The sequence below is a fragment of the Ursus arctos genome, unplaced genomic scaffold, assembly GCF_023065955.2.
Source record: "Ursus arctos isolate Adak ecotype North America unplaced genomic scaffold, UrsArc2.0 scaffold_27, whole genome shotgun sequence".
Classification (NCBI taxonomy): Eukaryota; Metazoa; Chordata; class Mammalia; order Carnivora; family Ursidae; genus Ursus; species Ursus arctos.
This window is the reverse complement of record NW_026622952.1, coordinates 6,432,388-6,452,458: the sequence shown is the minus strand read 5'-3', so window position 1 is coordinate 6,452,458 and position 20,071 is coordinate 6,432,388. Positions and strand designations below refer to the sequence as shown.

General features: G+C 37.7%; 1 protein-coding gene across 1 annotated transcript in view; it reads left to right on the top strand.

The window, feature by feature from the left end:
* Window positions 1-20,071, top strand: part of ADAM32 (ADAM metallopeptidase domain 32) — a 168,340-nt gene that overhangs the window by 104,269 nt on the left and 44,000 nt on the right. The gene's annotated exons all lie outside the window — the stretch shown is intronic.

Genomic DNA, 20,071 nt, shown 5'->3' with positions numbered 1-20,071 from the left:
GACTCCCCACTGAGTAGGGAGCCCAATGTGGAACTCAATCCTGGGACTCTGGGATCATGACCTGAGCAGAAGGCAGGTGCTTAACCAACTGAGCCACCCAGATGCCCACTGTTATGTTTCTTTTTACATGATGACATGACCAGGGGATTCTTCTGTGTGTAATTAAAGAAAATGTGTATTCTGTTTTTCTTGGATGAATGTTTTATATATATACTCCATGTATTCTGAAGTATGCCTCAAGTAAAAAATAACTTTAACTGAGGGTACTTGTTTAAAATAAAACATATCAGAGGGGAAGTGGGTGGGGGATGGGTGAAATAGGTGAAGGGTATTAAGAGTACACTTATCATGATGCACACTGAATAATTATGTGTGGAATTGTTGAATCACTAAGTTGTACATCTAAAACTAATATAACACTGTAAGTTCACTATAGTGAAATTAAAATTAAAAACTTAATAAAAAGTAAAATTAAAAGTACATGGAAACAAATGAAAATGAAACACAACAGTTGAAAACCTTTGGGATCCAGCAAAAGCAGTTCTAAGAGAAGAAGCAAGAAAAATCTCGAACAATTTAATTTTACACCTATCAGAGCAACATGGGGCACCTGGGTGACTCAGTTGGTTAAGCATCTGACTTCAGCTTGGGTCATGACCTCGGGGTCCTGGGATCAAGCCCTGCATTGGGCTCCTCACTCAGTGGGGAGTCTGCTTGTCCCTCTGTCTCTCCCCCCACTTATACTCTCTCTCTCAAATAAATAAATAAAATCTTAAAACAACAACAACAACAAACAAAACCCCAAACTACCACAAGGAAGGAAATAATAAGATTAGACCTTTTCTTAAACTCTCAATTGGCTTGTTTTATTTTTCTCCATGGTACTTATCATCATATGACTCACCACTTTTTTGTTTACGTATTTATTGTCTGTCTCCCTCACCAGCATGTAAACGGGAAGCTATATATCTTACGTCCATTGCTGTATCTCCAACACATAGAATAATACACGGCACAAAATAGTTGCTCAATCAATTTTGTTGAATAAATGAATAGCAAAAGGTTCTTTTACAACTGTATTTTGCTTTTGTAAGCAGCTTACGTATCTGGCTGTATCGTGAGGAGTTGAATGTTGTATCAGTTAGCAACTTTTATCCACATTAGTAGTATGCCTGAAGAAAAGGGGATTAAATAATAGAGATTATTTTGTACACGTAATGACAGAGACAAGAGATGCTTTTTAGTTCTGGATCATTGAATTTCATCACTGTCAAATCTCCACACTGACTTCCCCATCACTCTCTTGAATTTTCCCTTCATCATGTCCAGGTGGTTTTTTTCTTTAAAGATAGGGAAAAGGGGCTTATAGGTTTCTACCTATCTCTTTTACAAGAAAGAACAATCTTTTTCAGAAGTCCTCAGCAGAATTTTCCTCAGGATCCACCGGCCATGATTAAGCCACATACACATGATCTGGTTGCAAAAGAAGTTTGGAAATGTAATATCTGGCATTTTTCAGTCTTTATGGTGGATGTTGGTTTCTTCTAGCAAGAAGTAGGGTGTAAGAGTATTTTAGATAGGTACATGAATTATGAAAATTATTTATTGTGAAAGTAAAAAAAAAATAGTGCAAGCATGACAGTAAAGGGAATCTGATTTTCAAAGTCTGTGTCAAGGATACATAATGGAATTGCAGAGATTGTGGCAATCTGGAAAAAGTATCATGTCTAAGGAGGGCCAATGAATCTCAGTTCTCCCTAAGTCATGAAATCTGAGCTGCCTGCCATGAACACAATGCTGTATGACATACAAAGCCAGAAAGGTGATGTGCAAAATGCCAATGAGGTAGTTTATGTGAGCAGGTGGTTATAGTCTTATGCCACCTACTTCCAGCTACATCTCTAACCCTTTCTCAGTGCATATGTATGGCTTTATTGGGAGTTTCCTGTAGCCAGTTGCTAGAAGAAGAAAAAACTGAGGTCTGGTACAGATGAGTCTGTCCAGTATTTTGACATCAGTTGGAAGTGCATGCTTTCTGCTTATTATGATCAGAGTTTTCTGAAAAACAGCAACCTAGGAAATTTCTCTAGAAAACCTAGAATTTTTTAGGTTCTAGAAAATGTAGACTTTCTAGGAAAATTCTCTTATTGTGCAGTATGTCTAGTTTAATGCTTTGTCTGAAGAGAGATATCCAGAGGTACAGGTTCATTAATCTTGATATTTGACACGGCTAATGATGTGCACTTAATTAGAAATTGGAAAAATAAGATTGAAAAATTGAGGACAGGGAGTTCTGGAGAACATATACGTGGTTGTGCCTCTCAGAATAAGCATGGAGTGTGAAGATATTTGTGTTGCATGTAAAGCTTACCAAAGGGCATTCCACATAGAGGAGGTTCTCAACAATAAGATTAACAAGATGATTTGTCCTGTGGATGTCAGCCCTTTTCTCCAGGTACCCTAATACTTTCATAGTGAACCCATGTACAAAGAATTCATGGATGCAGGGATGGAGACAGTGAGTAGGTTCAAAAATAGAAATTTCCCTCACTGAGATGATCTGGCTACCTTTGTTGCTAAGTTAACAACCAGTAAACAGCAATGAGACAAAATTCAGCTTCTGAGAAAGAACAATGCCCTGACAGACTGGCCAGCCACTGTGCCAGCTTGATGACATTAGATCCTTCTAGATATTTAGAGGTAGCAACTTGTTATCACTAGAATATAGATATAATTTGGATATGGATTTACCTTTCTGGCTATCATACTTCTACTAGCAGTATTAACTGTGGACTTGTAAAAGTTGGATATAATTACATAAAGCAAATTTAGTAGATCTTTTGTGTATTTTAATGAGTTTGAAAGATGCGCATATTCATGTAATCTTTACCCAATTAAAAGGTGGAAATTTTCCGTCTGTTCAGTATGTTTCTTTATATCTCTTTTCAGTCGATTACTTTAAGGCAACGGTTGTTATCATTCCTATTATCATAGATTAATTTTACCTGTTATTGAACTTTATGTAATAAATCGTATTTCATTGGTGAGCATACTACAAGAAGTTTTTACATACTCCTATTTATAGACATATGAATTATTTCCAGGGTTTTTTTCTATGATGGATAAAGGTGCTATGAACCTTCATATATAATAAATCTTTTTAAAATACATATTTCTGTTTGAATAAAGATTTGTGGAACTGCTGTCTTAGAGTAGCTATATATTTAATTTTATGAAAAACCTGTAGTTTTCTAAAGTTGTACTACTTTGTACTCTACCAGCAATATAAGAATTTTAGTTATTTCATATCCTTGGTGACAATCCATGTTGTTAGTCTTCTTAATTTTAGTCATTTTAGTGGATGTGAAGTGACAGTTTATTGTGGCTTTAATTTGTATTTCTATCATGGCTAAATGATATTGAGGATGTTGAGCACCTTATTTGGTGCTTATTGACTGTATAATAAATGGTATATATCTTCTTTTTGTAGTGTTCACATTTCTGCCCATTTTTAATTCAGTTTTTGCCTTTTATTATTGATTTATATGTGTACATTATACATTTTGTATTCGAGTACATATTAAAATATAAATATTATGAATATTTTTTCCCAGTATGAGGCTTCTCCCTTCACATTTTTATGATGATACTTGATAAGAAAATTTTAATTTTGATGAAGTTCAGTTTATCAATTTTTTTTAAATTTTAATTTATTTTTAATTTTTTTTTATTATGTTCAGTTAGCCAATATACAGTACATCATTAGTTTTTGATGTAGTGTTCAATAATTTATTAGTTGCGGGTAACACCCAGTGCTCATCACAACACATGCCCTCCTTAATACCCATCACCCGGCTACCCCATCCCCCCACACTCTCCCTTCTGTAACCCTCAGTTTGTTTCCCGGAGTCCAGAGTCTCTCATGGTTTGACTCCCTCTCTGATTTCTTCCCCTTCAGTTTTCTCTCCCTTCCCTTATGGTCCTCCGTGCCATTGCTTATGTTCCACATATGAGTGAAACCACATGATAATTGTCTTTCTCTGCTTGGCTTATTTCACTTAGCATAATCCCCTCCAGTTCCATCCATGTCGATGCAAATGGTAGGTATTCATCTTTTCTGATGGCTGAGTAATATTCCATTGTATATCTGGACCACATCTTCTTTATCCATCTGTTGAAGGGCATCTTGATTCCTTCCACAATTTGGCTATTGTGGAAATTGCTCCTATGAGCATTGAGGTGCATGTGCCCCTTCTTTTCACTACATCTGTATCTTTGGAGTAAATATTTTGTAGTGCAATTGCTGGGTTGTAGGGTAGCTCTATTTTTAACTTTTTGAGGAACTTCCATACTGTTTTCCAGAGTGGCTGTACCACCTTGCATTCCCATCAACAGTGTAAGAGGGTTCCCCTTCACATCCTCACCAACATTTGTTGTTTCCTGCCTTGTTAATTTTTGCCATTCTAACTGTAAGGTGGTATTTCATTGTGATTTTGATTTGTATTTTCCTGACAGCTAGTGATGTTGAACGTTTTTTCATGTGTCTGTTAGCCATTTGTATATCTTCTTTGGAGAAGTGTCTTTTCATGTCTTCTGCCCATTTTTTGACTGGATTATTTGTTTTTTGGGTGTTGAGTTTGAGAAGTTCTTTATAGATCTTGGATACCAGCCGTTTATCTGTAATGCCATTTGCAAATATCTTTTCCCATTCCGTGGGTTGCCTCTTAGTTTTGTGGACTGTTTCCTTTGCTGTGCAAAAGCACAGCTTTTATCTTGCTTTTTATCTTGATGAAGTCCAAAAAGTTCATTTTTGCTTTTGTTTCCTTTGCCTTTGGAGACATGTCTTGAAAGAAGTTGCTGTGGCCGATGTCAAACAGGTTGTTGCCTGTGTTCTCATCTAGGATTTTGATGGATTCCTGTCTCACCTTGAGGTCTTTCATCCATTTTGAGTTTATCTTTGTGTACGGTGTAAGAGAATTGTCCAATTTCATTCTTCTGCCTGTGGCTGTCCAATTTTCCCAGCACCATTTACTGAAGAGACTGTCTTTTTTCCATTGGATATTTTTTCCTGCTTTCTCAAAGACTGGTTGACCATAGAGTTGAGAGTCCATTTCTGGGGCCTCTATTCTCTTCCACTGATCTATGTGTCTGTTTTTATGCCAATACCATGCTGTCTTGATGATCACAGCTTTGTAATATAGCTTGAATTCAGACATCGTGATGCCCCCAGCTTTGGTTTTCTATTTCAACATTCTCTTGGTGATTCGGGGTCTTTCTGGTTCCGTACAAATTTTAGGATTGTTAGTTCCAGCTCTGTATAAAATGCCAATGGTATTTTGATAGGATGGCATTGAAAGTGTAGATTGCTCTGAGCAGCATAGAAATTTTAACAATGTTTATTCTTCCAATCCGTGAACATGGAATGTTTTTCCATCTCTTTGTGTCTTCCTCAATTTCTTTCATAAGTGTTCTGTAGTTTCTAGTGTATAGACCCTTGACCTCTTTGGTTAGGTTTATTCCTAGGTATCTTATGGTTTTTGGTGCCATTGTAAATGGAATAGATTCCTTAATTTCTCTTTCTTCAGTTACATTGTTAGTGTATAGAAATGCAACTGATTTCTGTGCATTGATTTTATATCCTGCCACATTACTGAATTGCTGTATGAGTGCTAGTAATTTGGGGATGGAGTCTTGGGTTTTCCACATAAAGTATCATGTCATCTGCGAAGTTTGACTGTGAGTTTGACTTCTTCTTTGCCAATTTGGATGACTTTTAGTTCTTTTTGTTGTCTGATTGCTGAGGCTGGGACTTCTAGTACTATGTTGAACAATCATGGTGAGAGTGGGCATCCCTGTCGTATTCCTGACCTTAGGGGAAACTTAAGGGAAAAGCTCTCAGCTTTTCCCCATTGAGAATGATATTCACTGTGGGCTTTTCATAGATGGCTTTTATGATATTGAGGTACGTTCCCTCTATGCCTACACTCTGAAGAGTTTTAATCAGGAAAGGATGCTGTATTTTGTCAAATGCTTTTTCTGCAGCCATTGAGAGGATCATATGGTTCTGGTCTTTTCTTTTATCAATGTGCTCTATCATGTTGATTTGCGAATGTTGAACCACCCTTGCATCCCAGGGATAAATCCCACCTGGTGGTGATGGATAATCCTTTTAATGTATTGTTGCATCCTATTGACTAGGATCTTTTTGAATATTTTGGCATCCATGTTCATCAGGGATATTGGTCTGTAATTCTCCTGGCGTCTTTGCCTGTTTTTGGGATCAAGGTAATGCTGGCCTCATAGAACGAGTTTGGAAACTTTCCTTCTGCTTCTATTTTTTGAAACAGCTTCAAGAGAATAAGTATTATTTTTTCTTTAAATGTTTGGTAGAATTCCCCTGGGAAGCCATCTGGCCCTGGACTCTAATGTTTTTTTTTTTTTTTTCAAACCTAGCTATTGCCTTCATGATTGCTAACCTGAATTCTATCTCTGACATTTTGCTTATATCCATATCCATTAATTCTGTGGCATTGGTTCTGTTTCTTTTCTTTGTTGAGAGTTCCTCTTCCTACTCATTCTGCTGAGGGATGGTTGAGTGGATGGATAGAGTCCAAAATATCAACCATGACCCACACATCCTAGAAAACCCAGAGCAGTCAGAAGCCACCACCATAAAAACAAAGCCAAAATGAAACACAAGAATAAAATTTATAAAATTAAAAAATTAAAAAGGGGGTGTGGAGAAGAGAGGCTATAATCTCTCAGTATGGAAAAAGCAGGGTATTTTCAGTTGCTCCAGTTGTATTTTGATCTGTTTGTTAGAGGACATGTCTACTTCCCAAAATTACAAGGAAAGTAAAACTTGTATAGTTTTAAAGATAAAATTGAATAGTGAATAAAGGGACTGCAATAAAACATATACCTATAAAAAAATAGGTGTGGAAAAGTACAAGTTAAAAAGCTACTATGAAATATAAGTTGATACAATGAACATCTAGTTGAAATGAGAAAAAGGCAAACAGAAAAAACAGGGAAAAACCATAAGAGAAAGAAAAAAAAGAAAAAGAGGGTTTTACTTGAAAAATAAACAAGCTGTGAGGCAATGCCTGGAGCTCAATATACTATTTTCCTCTGGCGTTGGGATTTTATAGTCTTATGAGATCCATAGGGTTGTTGTCCTCTTGTTCTTTCAGCCTGTCTTCTGGGGGAGGCCCTGTCTTGCTGTTTCTCAGGTAGCCCTGCTTGGGTGGAGTTGCCCCAGCCCCCTGCGGGGGATGGGCTCAGTGGAAACTGGACCTGGGTGCTTTTGCTCCCTGGCGGGCTTTCCACAAACCTCTTCTGAGGGTCAGAGCAAAAATGGCCGCACCCAAATCTCTGGCCAAGAGCAGAGAAATGCAGTCTGCTGTCTTTACTAAACCTTCCAGCACAGTCTCCGTTTCTGTGAGCGCCACCAAAAACCGTAGCCTCTCACGGTGCGCGCCCACGGGGACTCTCTCAGAGGCCGCCCCAGGGGCCCCGGCGTGTCCCTGCCCTTGGTGCTTCTAAAACCGAGAGTGGCCCTGGGCTCACGCACTCACCTGAGGTTCCTGGATCCTGTCTGGGCGCTGCTCTAGAGCCCTTTCCCGGCTGCTCCTGCTCTGAGAGTTTTTGCCTGGTTGCGGGTGCAGGCTTCTGATTTTTTCAGGCTGCCTAAGAGAAGAGCGATTCTCAACCAGCAGTTTATGGAGATCTGAGCTGAGAGACCCTTCCTGGGCTCGCTGACCATTACCTGCTTCCTGGCTTCACTGCTCATGTACTTTGCTGGTCCAGGAAGCCCCTTTGGCTCTAAGGCTTCTCCTATCCCAAGACCACAATGCTTTACCTGTAATTATGCCTGTTCATTTCCAGAGCTCCTTTCAGACAGGGATATTTCTCCCTAGAGCAGATTTCTAAGGGTTCCGATTTTGCACCCTCGTGTTATATCACTTTCCAGGAGTTAGCTTATGGAGGCTCCCTCCCCCTTCTGGTAATCTTCAGATAACTCCCCACAGATTCACTACTCCACACTTCCTGCCTTGCAAAAAGCAGTGCTTTTCTGCTTGTAGAGATCCAGATATATATTCTTACATCCAGGCTGATTTCGTGAGTGTTCAGAATTGTTTGGTAGATATCCAGCTAAATTCAGGGGACCGGTTGAAATGGGGTCCCCTACTCTGCCATTTTACGTAAAAAAAGAAATATTTTTTCTTTTATAGTTATTTTAAAAAATATGTGCCTACTCTAAGGTCATGCACATTATTTTTCTATATTTTTCTCTAAAATGTTTTGATTTAACTTTTAAATCAAATTTATTTTTGTGTATGGTGTGAAATAAGATTAGGATGAATTTTTCGCCCATAGCTTTCCAGTTTTTCCATCATCATTTCTTGAAAAGATTTTTTCATTCAATTGATTTAATATCTTTGTTAAAAATCAATTGATAATGTAAGATATTTCCATTCTGGATTCTCTTCTGCTTCATTGATCTATTTGTCTATCCTTATGCTATTGATTACCATAACTTGTGGTAAGCCTTAAAATTGGGTAATGTAACTTATTCAACTTTGTTATTTTCTTTTTTTTTTTTAAAGATTTTATTTATTCATTTGACACAGAGAGAGACAGCCAGCGAGAGAGGGAACACAAGCAGGGGGAGTGGGACAGAAAGAAGCAGGCTCCCATCGGAGGGGCCCGATGTGGGGCTTGATCCCAGAACGCTGGGATCACGCCCTGAGCCAAAGGCAGACGCTTAATGACTGAGCCACCCAGGTGCCCCCCCCCTTTTTTTAAGTCAACTTTGTTATTTTCAATATTGCTTTGGATTTTCTGAATCCTTTTCATCTCCATTTAAACTTTAATATTAACTTGCCAGTTTCTTTTTTTTAATTTTTTTTATTGTGTTAGTCACCATATAGAACATCATTAGTTTTTGATGTAGTGTTCCATGATTCATTGTTTGCGTATAACACCCAGTGCTCCACGCAGTACGTGCCCTCCTTAATACCCATCACCAGGCTAACCTACCCCCCCACCCCCCTCTCCTCTGAAACCCTTGGTTTGTTTCCCAGAGTCCAGAGTCTCTCATGGTTCATCTCCCCCTCTGATTCCTCCCCTTCATTTTTTCCTTCCTTCTCCTAATGTCCTCCATGCTATTCCTTATGTTCCACATGTAAGTGTAACCATATGATAATTGTCTTTCTCTGCTTGACTTATTTCACTTAACATAATCCCCTCCAGTTCCATCCATGTTGATGCAAATGGTGGGTATTCATCCTTTCTGATGTCTGACTTGCCAATTTCTCCCATCCAAGTACTAACCAGGCCTGACCCTGCTTAGCTTCTGATATCAGAAGAGATCAGGCGCGTTCAGGGTGGTATGGCCGTAGACTGACTTGCCAATTTCTAAAAAAAGAAATGCCAGCTAGGATTTTAATTGAGGTTGTATTGAATTAAAAATGAATTCTAGATTATTGATAACAATGTAGTATCTTGCAAACCATGAATATGCTCTTTAAGAAGTGTTTTTTAGTTTATAGTGAACATTTTTTTTGTCTTTATTTTATATTATTCCTCACTATGATTTGGGGTTTGGTGCTATTGTAAAAATTATTTCTTTCATCAGACTTGTTTTTCCAGTTGTTTGTTGCTAAAAAGTAGAGATAGAATTAATTTTTTATCTTGATCTTTTATCTGATGTAGTGAAACAAAACGACTTCTACTATGTATAGAGAAGTCTATTCTAACTGGTCACTAGAGAACATGGAACTGTACAGAATTATAGGTGGAGAATTGTTAAATGACAACAATATTGTATAATAAGAATTCAGAGCACTTGCTCAGAATGAATCATCATAAGAACAAAATTTGCAACACATTGTGTATATGCGGTAACTAAACAGATGTTCAGGGATTTCAGAGTTATTCTTTCCTATACAAATGCTGACGAAGATGAACAAAAGTGATAGGAAATTTACTGCTAGAAGCAAACTGACTGTATACTTTTTTTTTTAATCTAAAAAGTTACCTTTCACAGAGGTCATTGGAATTTTTAATGGTCTGCAGTACCTAGATTACTAATTCTTCTAGTGGTTTTTGTTGACTTCTTTGGATTTTACACACACACACATGCACACACTCATATCTTTTGAGAATAAAGAATGTCTTATTTTTTATTTTTCAGCGTGTAAGCCATATACTTCTTCTTTCCTCATTCCACTGTACGGGGTCAATGTTGAATGAAAATAGTAAGCAATGGTAAAACATCCATGTGTTTGAGTGATTTTAGGTGGAGCGTGTTAGGTGTTATACTTAGTAAGTATAATGTTACTTGTATGATGTTAGCCATAGGTTTTTCCTGAATGTCCTTTATAAGGTTGAGGTAATTCCCTTCTATTTCTAGTTTTTCCATAAATGGGTGTTCAATTTTTTCAAATATTTTTCCTGTTTTTATTGAGATAAGTATATTTTTCTAATAGTCTGTTAATACGGCAAATTATATTCATTGATTTTACAGGGGGTAAAAAAATCCCTACATATCTAGAATAAAACCTATTATTTATTATTATTGTTTCTTATATTTTTGGATGTGATTTATTAATATTTTGCTAAGGATTTTTGTCTGTGTTGATGAGGTATATTAGTTATAATCTTTTGTAGATTTTTTCCTATCAGTGTAAGAATTATGTTATTATACTCATAAAATGAGTATAAAACATTCCCTTGTATTTTATTTTTTTGTTATTTGTTTTTAAAGATTTTATTTATTTGAGAGAGAGAGTGCACGAGCAGTGGGGAGTTGCAGAGGGGGAGGGAGAGGGACAAGCGGACTCTGTGCTGAGTCTGGAGCCAATGCAGGGCTCCATCGCAGGACCCTGAGATCATGAACTGAGCCGAAACCAACAGTTGAACACTTAACTAACTGAGCCACCAAGGAACCCATTCCCTTTTATTTTTTCAGAATATTATTTTTTCATTAAGTATTTGATAAAATGTCCCCCACTGTTTCCCCCCTCAACAACAACAATTTGGCATTCATGCATGGACTTTTGTGGGAGAGCCTTTGTGGAAGCAATGTGACCCAGCACTATATGCCAAGAGACTTGGAAGGAGTCTCATCTGCCTGTGCATTGGTTAATAGGCATATAGGGACCAGCTATGGACCCTGCTGTGGACCCTGCAGTGGCTTGTGAACTGGTTTGACTGTGAGGGCCATAGTCTAGTGGTGTTACTATCTTAGACAATCACCCACTGATGAGAGAACCTTTATGGAAGTCCAATTGTCCAGAAGAGAAATTCCAGCACATCTTTGGAGGGGACAAAAAAATGAGTTTGGTTGCATTTGGAGAGCTTTAGTGCCACACATGGGAAAGCAAAAGGCAGTCTGTCAGCACTCAGCCTGATGTGTTACAGGATTGAGAGAAGTTCTATATGTTTAATAATTCTGCCACAAAAGGAAGCTAGAATATGGAGCAGATCAGCCAGAGAATGTCTGAAAAAAAAAACCTCAGAATCCCTAGGAGAGCTGTGGAGGGTATTTCTTTCATGAAAACAGTTTACATGGTTGTTTTAAGGAAGTTCAGTGAACTACAAGAAAACACAGAAAGACACATGAAAAAAAGAGAAGTTTTTTAAAAGATTTTATTTATTTATTTTAGAGAGAGAGAGTACAAGCCAAGGGAGGGGCAGAGGGAAATGGAGAGAGGGAGTCTCAAACAGGCTGCCTGCTGAGCACGGAGCCTGATGCAGAGCTCAACCTCATGACCCTGAGATCATGACCCAAACCCAAATCAAGAGTCAGGTGCTCTATCAACTGAGCCACCGAGGCACCCTCAAAATGAGAAGTTTAACAGATAGAAATCATTAAAGGGAATCAAACAAAATTCCAGAGCTGAAGAATACAGTGAATGAAATGGAAAATGCAATGGAGAGCATCAACAGCAGAATGGATTAAACAGAAGAAAAATACTCTGTGAGTAGAATAATTGGATAATCTGAAATTATCCAATCAGAGAAAAACAAAGAAAAAAATGTAAAAGAACAAAGAAAACCTATGTGATCCATGGGATACCATCAAAAGAAACAAGTGCCATAAGGGAAAGAGAAGGAGAAGGGGATAGAAAGCTTATTTAAAGAAACAATGGGTAAAAATCATATGGCACTTTCATTAGATGCAGAAAAAGCACTTGACAAACTACAAGATATTTTAATGGTAAAAATTCAACAAATTCTTGGATTTTTTGTTTCTGTGTCTTTGCATTTCCTGCATATTTGATAGAGTAATATCCTTTTCCAGACTTTATGGACTGGTTTTGATGGGGAAATACCTTTACCTGTGGGTGAGTGTGTTGGGGGGCATTCTCTCAGTGGAGTGTAGAGATTACAGCTCCAGGGCAGACCCTGTGGCACATTCTCTATGCAGCTTCTTCAGCTGAGGTCAGTGCCAGTGAAGAGGCAGGGGTCCTCAAATGGCCAAAGCTATGACAAGGTTGTTGGGTTCTTCGGTGAGGTGATAGTGGTGGTGGTGGCGGCGGCAATGGTGTCTGATGCACAATGCCTCTGTTGTAGTGATAGGGCTGAGGTTGGAGCACTTACAGAGTGAAAGCATGCCAAGGTCTGGGGACATGGCTAACCCAGGCCATGTCAGTGGCTCTGCTGCCTCAGGCACAGGTGTTCCTGGAGGATCCATGGAGGCAGGGACTGGAAAGCATGTGCTCCCTGAGCAACAAGCGGATCCAGGGTCTATTTGAGTAGCACACAGAGACAGTGGCTCTTGTGCCTAAACTGTGGGTGCATGTGGAGCATCTATAGCTCTGGGGTCTGGGACACCTACAGTGTTTGGAAAGAGGGGTGGCAGCCCTGGTTCTGGGACAACACAACATCAGCTCTTTCTGAGTGGAGCATAGCAATGTCTCCTTATCTGGAGGGCCAGAAGTGGTGATGGCTGTTGATTACCTTAGTGGCAACAACTACCAGTGTCTTTCTGGAGCTGCAGGTGAACACTGGGATTCTCTACTGTGAAATCTGTGGGAAGTCTATGGCTGTCATGGGGATTGTTGAGGTCTCCAGTGGCGAAGTCTGCCAGTGTCTTCTGCAGAGCAGGCCATTGAGTACTGTGGTGGCATCTGCTGCATGTTACTGATATCTCCCACCCATCTTTGTTCTAGTTGTTTCCAGTTGTCTCTACTAATGTGACCTCCCCAGTAATTCTTTATGTTCAGTCATTCGCTCTCTCTCTCTCACTTTTTGTTTTGTTTTGTTTTTTTGTTTTATTTTGTTTTGTTTTGTTTTTTGTTTTGTTTTTGGTTCACCACATAGCTGTAAGTTCTTAAATGATACTCTTGAACCCTTCCAGGGCTATTTTCATTTGTAGATAGCTGTCATATTGTTTTTTTGTGAGGGGATGAAGGCTGGCATCTCCAGCTTTGCCATCTGGCTGATCTTATTCTTCCTCAGTAGAATTTTTTAAATGGAAGAGAGGTAAATGTGTGTCCTTAGCTTACTAGATCTTCCTAGTTCATTTCTTGATAAAATGTATAGGATAATCTTAAGAGAAATCAAGGCCTCAGAAATTCCTTACTGTAAATTACTTTCTAAATGTTAGTATCCAGAGGGAGTCAATTCATTTAATTAATATTTAGCCTCAAACTCCCAAACTCAAAGGCTGTCATACATTTTCAATTCCAGTATAGATGATGTCCCACTGTCTTTGGCCCCTGGAAAACGTCTTTGTAAGTGGTACACTTGTTGGTATGACAGATACAAGGAAGACAGAGACTGTGGCTATTTATAGTACTTGTGATAGTACTTGTGCATTTATCTGAGGTAAAATGAAGTTATCTTAGAAAGAGAAATGGTGCTATGGTAGAATTTATAAAGGTGAGAATAAGATCAGTAGGAAGTTTCAGGAATTATATGATGGAAAACAAGTATTCAAAGTGGTCATTCAACTGAGCTTAGTGTGTGTGATCTCATGAATGCTAATGGATTGCTTATAAAGTGTAAGATTGCTTATGTTAATAGCTGATCTCACTTAACTCACTATTTCAAACTTCCTGATTCCTAAAATGTATTTACATAGGTTGAACTGGCTACCTGAGCTCCCACTGGTCCTTAAACAGTGGCTCAATTTGGAGCTTTGTATGGATCAATCTGATCTTCCTGTTATTAGTAAACTGTGGCATCTGGTGTAGTATATTTTATATGGGAAACCAATTCCTAAAGTGTTTGGTTTACCATAGTGGCAATCACCTTTATTGGTTAAAAAATAAATTGTTATTACACAAATACAGTGGTTCAAAGTTTTTTCTTTCTCATGTAATATTCCAGAGGTAGGCATGTTGTTAAAGACATCTCAGCGACTTTGCTCTATGACAGTTTCCAAGGATCTGTGGTATTTCTTCTTGCTCAGCCATACCTTGTGTCTCTGGTAGAAGATAGTTTCCCAGCACAAAATCTTTATACCAGCCTAAGGGAAGAGGAAATGAAACTGTAACTACCTTTTATTTACTTCCATTAATTTGATGTTTTGGATATATACTGTCTGCTGCTTTTCTCATGGCCAGAACCTAGTCACATAACCGCATCTGGTTGCAAGGGTCTGAGAAATGTTTTTTTTAGCTTGGTGTTTGATGCCCTGCTAATAATAAGAAACTTCTATTACTAAATGGAAAAAAAAAAAAGGAATTGATATTGGGGGACAATTGCCAGTTTCTGTCTTATCTTTCTTCTCTCTTTAGCTCAGCATTAGTCATTAGAGGTTATGGTAGCAGGATACTCTTCCTACTAGTCATGTTTGTCTGGAGTGCCAAAGTTTATATAGAGAAGGCAGAGATCAATATGGATCAAAGTGTCATGAACTGTTTTATTGATAATAAGAAGCAAGATTTCACAGTAAACTTCTAGATTCATCTTTTTCTGTAGAGATCTCAGATAGAATTTTCTTATTACCACTTTCCAGGAACTGTCCAATATCCACATGGTTACTGTGGGAAATATCCTATTAGTACACAATGGTCTTATAATACCTTTATTCAGATTTGATTGTACTGTAGTGAATACCTAACCAGGCCTGGTCCAACGGTAGTACTCTCCAGGCTTGATACAATTGGTCCATGTTAAGGTGAGCATCTGACACATGTTAAGGGAGTTGGGGAAGTTCTGAATCTCTTTTTCTGGAATTTCTAGATAGTTGAACTAAGAGAAATTTCCCTCTAAGGACTCAAAACTATCATATGTAAAGCTCTAGAATTTTGGGGAGTTATGCTTTTAACCATGTGGAGAAAGGTGGGCCTAATGAAATAGAAAAATGAAGCTGGAATGTAAACATAAATGAAAACAAGAGAAAGAAAGATAAACTACCTATTATTTCTTCCTTCAATGCCAGTGTAATAAATTATATTTCATTAGTCTGTTCTTAGTCTCATAATTTTTTATGAATTTTTGGACTTACTAGAAATGGGATTTCTTCATCATTTAAGCTGGTGTAAGTTGTAATCTATAGTTTATTGGAGGTGGAAAAGAATTATAGGTCAAGGGGCTTCAGATTCAGTAAGTTTATGCTTACTTATCTTAAATGCTTCTTAAGGCTCTCTTAGAAGACATGAGGAAAAGATTTCTACTCTCTCCTCTCATCATTCATTTGTGGAAAATTTAAATTTGTTCTATCTGCTAATTCTTTGAAAAATGTAGGATTTATATTGCCTCTTTCAATAAAAATATTTAGGGGACCACAAACAGAAAATATAATGAAATTAGTGAGTTGACATTGGAAATATAATTTAGAAGAGATCACTAAGAAGTTCGTTTCAAATATTAATCTTTAAAAATCTCTATTGCCTCAAATAGAATAGGTATAATTCATGTTGGAGGTCTTGGTTTTGGATGTCAAATTCCATAAGGAAGAAAGATTATGGGATATAGTTACCTAAGGTGTTGATTTTTTCATTCACTCAATAAATATTTATCTAACACCTTAATTGGACATGGCACTACTCTTTTAGCACTGAAAACCCAGTGATGGACAAGACAAAAAAAAAAGATTCCTATTGTTATGGAGGTTATAGTCCAGTGAAGTGTTCAGGCAATAAACATAAAAAGAACAACAGTGTTGCTGAATTGTGGTGAACCAAGTTGAGTGAAGATCATGGTAAGAAAATTGGATTTTATCCTTGGTGGAAATAGGAAGCCATTCGAGATATTTAAGTCAGAGACTGATAAATGATTTTTATTTTTTTAAATGACTGATTTATGGTATACAGAATGTGCTATAGGGAGTGGAGAATGGAAGCAGGGAGTCATATAGAAGGCTTTTATAGAATATTAGAAGAGAAATTGATGATAGCTCAGCCTCGACTTGTAGCCATTGAGAAGGTGAGAAGTGATCATACTCTGGCTGTATTTAGGAAATAGTGTCAAGACTTGGATTTGGTGGTAGAGGCAGGTAGTGAGGAGAAGAAAGAAATCAAAGATGATTTCTGCTTTGGCCTGAACATCTGGTTGACTAATGGTCCTAAAAATGGAAATAAGGAAGTCTAGCGGTAAATCAAAATTTGGTTTTAGGATATGTTAAACTGTAAATGCCTGTTAGTCACAAGATGAAGTTGAGTCAGATGTCAGGTTATGAAAGCTAAAATTTTAGCTAATATTTCAGCTTCTCTGTTTATTCTAGTTGAAATGGGTAGCCATCCAACTGGAAACATAAGCTAGTAGTCTCTAATAGTTGTCAAGGAGTATAGCCTCAAACTTCCTAATGCTCAGTGCTACTTATGAGGATTGCCTAAATTATTTGCAGTAATTTTCCAACATTCATATTTACTACCCTAGTACTAGCCATGTACAAGTATCTATGCCAGTGCATTCACTATTTAACTGTACCTCATGGCATTTGATAATAGAATACAGGGAACCTAAGTACACTTTTTGGACTATGGAAGGGCAGATTCTCTTAGTAGATTTGGTCAGTATACTGGATTCAAGGGAACATTTTGACATGTGACTTCACATTTGCAAAGTGTTGCATTTTTAGTGTTTCCATCTAACCCTAGAAAACCCACAGTGATCTGAAAGTCCCTAACACGAATGAAAGAGGATATTCAAGAGAGAAATTAATAATAAAGTTCATTGGTACCTTTAGATACAATAGATGGACTAATAAAAAAATTGCCTAGAAGAACATGACTTTCAACAGAATTCATCTGACTACAGATCTTTCTCAACTTATGATGGGGTTGTATCTTGATAAACCATGCATTTAATACACTTAACCTACTGAACATCATAACTTAGCCTACCCTCCCTTAGAGGTACTCAGAACACTTAATTAGCCTATAATAGGGCAAAATTACCTAACACAAAGCCTATTTTGTAATAAAGTGTTGAATATATTATGTAATTTTTTGAATACTATAAAAATAGAATTGTTATATGGGTACAGAATGGTTGTAAGTGTATTGGTTGTTTACACTTATGATTGTGTGTCTGACTGGGAACTGTGGCTTGCCTCTGCTGCCCAGCATCACAAGTGAGTATCCTACCACTTAGCCCAGGAAATGATTAGAATTCAAATTCTGAGGTATAGTTTCTACTGAATGTGTATTGCTTTTGCACCATCATAAATTTGAAAAATTGTTAAGTTGAACCATTGTAAGTTGGGGGCCGTCTGTAGTCTGTGATTAAATACAATTTTTATATTATCTCTCCAAACGGGACTGAATTATCCAATTTCTGACTTTTCTTGAATAATATCTTGGTGTTTAACAAGCCCTGAATTGGCATTACTAACCTGGTATATCAGATTTACAAGTGAACTGATTAAATATTATGAATACGTAGAAATAACATCATCTTTCCTGATGGTATCTATACAGTCACCTTTGATGGACCAATAAGTTTAAAAATGGTGAGAAGAGAATTAGGAAATGGTAAAGAGAAAAAGAACGTGGGGGGAAATGTAATTAAAGGAGCAGGTAAGCCAGAGAAATCCCCTTAATGGTAAAAGAAGATGGAGAAGGATTAGATGGGAATTCACAGTGGCTAAATAAACATCATCTTAATTCTCCTAACAATCTGTTGAGGTAGATATTGTTTACTTTTATAGATGAGGCAGCTGTGTTTAGCAAGTTTCATTTTAGAGAAGGTAGCTGTGCTAGGCAGAATTCTTTTTTAAAGTTTTTATTTAAATTCCATTTAATTAACCTACGGTGTAATATTAGCTTCAGGTGTACAATGTAGTGATTCAGCACTTCCATACAACGCCTGATGCTCATCACCTATTTAACTCATGCTCCCACCCACCTCCCTTCTGGTAACCATCAGTTCTCTATAGTTAAGAGTCTGTTTCTTGGTTTGCCTCTCTCTCTTTTTCCCCCTTTGCTCATTTATTTTGTTTCTTAAATTCCACATATGAATGAAATCACATGGTATTAGTCTTTCTCTGACTGATGTATTTCGCTTAACATATTATTATCTAGCTCCATCCATGTCGTTGCAGATGGCAAGAAAGCATTCCTTTTTTTAAAAGATTATTTATTTGTTTATTAATAGAGAGGGAGAGAGAGAGTGTGTGCACAAGCAGGGGAGGGGCAGAAGGAGAGGGAGAGGCAGACTCCCTGCTGAGCAAGGAGCCTGATGCTGGCCGATCCCAGGAATCTGGGATCGTGACCTGAGCTGAAGGCAGACGCTTAACAGGCTGAGCCACCCAGGCGCTGCAAGATCTCATTCTTTTTTATGGCTGAGTAACAGTCCCTTGTATATGTATACCACATATTCTTTATCCATTCATCAGTCAGTGGATATTTGGGTTCTTTCCATAATTTGGCTATTATAGATAATGCTGCTATAAACATCAGGCTGCATGTGTCCCTTTGAATCAGTATTTTTGTATCTTTTGGGTAAATACTAGCAGTGTAATTGCTGGATCTTAGGGTGGTTCTATTTTTAACCTTTTTAGGAACCTCCATACTATTTTCCAGAATGGCTGCACCAGTTTGCATTCCCACCTAGTGCAAGAGGGTTCCCCTTTCTCCACATCCTTGCCAACATTTGTTATTTCCTGTGTTATTAATTTTAGCCATTCTGTCAGGTGAGAGGTGATATCCCATTTTAGTTTTGATTTGTATTTTGCTAAAGATGAGTGATGCTGAGCATCTTTTCATGTGTCCGTTGGCCATCTGTATGTTTTCTTTGGAAAAATGTCTGTTCATGTCTTCTGCCCATTTTAATTGGATTATTCTGGGTGTTGAGTGTGATAAGTTCTTTATCTATTTTGGATACTACCCCTTTATCACATATGGCATTTGCAAATATCTTATCCCATTCCATAGGTTGTCTTTTAGTTTTCTTGATTGTTTCCTTCACTGTGCAGAAGCTTTTTATTTTGATGTAGCCCCAGTAGTTTATTTTTGCCTTTGTTTCCCTTCCTTCAGGGGACATATCTAGAAAGAAATTGCTGCAGCTGATGTCAAAGAGGTTACTTACTATATTCTTCTCTAGGATTTTCATGGTTCCGTGTCTCACCTTTAGATCTTTCATCCATTTTGAATTTATTTTTGTGTATGGTGTAAAAAAGTGGTCTAGTTTCATTCTTTCCATGTTGCTATCCAGTTTTCCTAGAACCATTTGTTGAAGAGACTGTCTTTTTCCTATGGATATTCTTTCCTAGTTTGTCGAAGATTAATTAACCATATAGTTGTGGGTTCATTTCTGGGTTTTCTATTCTGTTCCTTTGATCTATGTATCGGTTTTTGTGCCAGTACCATACTGTTTTGATCACTATAGCTTTGTAATATAACTTGACATCCAGAATTGTGATGCCTCCAGCTTGGCTTTTCTTTTCCAGGATTGCTTTGGCTATTTGGGGTCTTTTGTGGTTCCATGCGAATTCAGGATTCTCCTAGTGTACAGGCCTTGGATAATCCCTCCCTTTGAGTTGGGGCAGAACCAGTGAATATGTGATGGAATATCATTCCTGTGATTATAGTATATGGTAAAGATACAGGAATTTTGAAGATGAAATTAAGGTCCATAATTAGTGAGCTTTGCATTAATCAAGAGGGAG